Genomic DNA, 1535 nt, shown 5'->3' with positions numbered 1-1535 from the left:
TGGCAGCGTCGGCGATGGGGAGTCGACACCCGGCGATGGGGAGTCGACACCCGGCGATGGGGAGTCGACACCCGGCGATGGGGAGTCGACACCCGGCGACCTTTCACATCTGAGCTCCAGTTTGTTGGAGCTCTGCCATCATGTCTGCAGGGATTCAAACCTGCAACCTTCTCACCTGACTGAGCCTTCAAAAGAAGACCTGAGAGGACAGAACCTTTACCTGTCTGGATCTCCTCTCGGGACTGACATTTATCCAAACCAGAACAGAACACAGACTAAAAGGTTCCCACATATCCTAGAAAACCAGGGATTTTTTCAAGACAGTCATGTAAAAGTCCTGGAAAAATTACAGAACTGCCCTGAAATTTCTAGAACGCAATAAGTTGTCCTTAGCAGAAAGGAAAAACAGTGTGCAGCTCTTTTGTCATCCTCTTTAGTCATTTTGATGCTCCAGATTCAGCTCTTACAACACATCCAACTCAAAGAAAAATAAGTGAAACATTCAACTTGTGCATGGAAACATAGAGAATATTTATATTTTTCCTGCTTTTTCGTTTGACCTAAAAAGAAAGCCTAAGTACCTTGTCATGTTTGACAAATGACTCTTTGTGGCAGCCGAATACTACTGAAAATAAAGCTGGGGCTTGTTTTCATTTTGATTTGATTGAGATAACAGGAATCAGAACCAGGATTTGTGAGGAACCAGAATTTACAAGAAGTATTAAAAAAATATCTCAACGATCCCTGAAACCTGCTCCTGGACAAAATGCTCTGATTTACAGGCTAAAGATACAGCATGAGTTGAGACCAGACACAAAGAAGAAGACAAAGAGAAGAAAGTGTGAACTCTGGTTCAGCTCTGTTCGGGTCGGGTCCTCAGAGCTCGGAGGAGAAAAATCTCTTGTATTCCTCTTGCTGGAGGAGCTAACCATGAACAAATACTACTGCAGATGTCTTCAAGTCATAAACACTGTACTGTGATGCCACAGATGTCCTCCTTCTGTCGACCCTGCGCTAATGTTCAATTTGTTCCTAACATACCGCATGTTAAGAAAACCAACTGCGAGGTTGAAAGAGAGATAATTCAGAGCCCATCGTGGGATGGGATCACACCAGGGGCGTTTTCAAATCCCCCCCCACACACACTTCCGACGACCATAAAAGGAAATCTACAATGTGTTTTGCCCACTGGTTCCTACTAAAGACATTAATCTTTCAAAACGGCTTAAAAAAAACAACTCAGTATTTTTATGAAATAGCTAAATTAGTTTTGAGCAAATGTTCCACAAACTGAAGAATATAGTTCAGTTGTTGGGGTCTCCATGTTGTTTCTATACACTGCCAGCCAGCTATGTAATTCAGGTGGATTCTTATTTATCTTTTTTTAAATAAAAATCTAGTTCAATTAAATTTAAATATATTTAGAATTAAAAAAATACCCTTTTAATACTTTAAATGTGTATTATGTGTGTAATTTATGGCATGTACCCCTCCTCAAAATCCTCTAAATATAACCAAGGACATCCCCTGTCCTC

The sequence above is a fragment of the Anoplopoma fimbria genome, chromosome 16 (genome assembly GCF_027596085.1).
Source record: "Anoplopoma fimbria isolate UVic2021 breed Golden Eagle Sablefish chromosome 16, Afim_UVic_2022, whole genome shotgun sequence".
In the NCBI taxonomy this organism is placed as follows: Eukaryota; Metazoa; Chordata; class Actinopteri; order Perciformes; family Anoplopomatidae; genus Anoplopoma; species Anoplopoma fimbria.
This window is presented reverse-complemented; position numbering follows the sequence as displayed.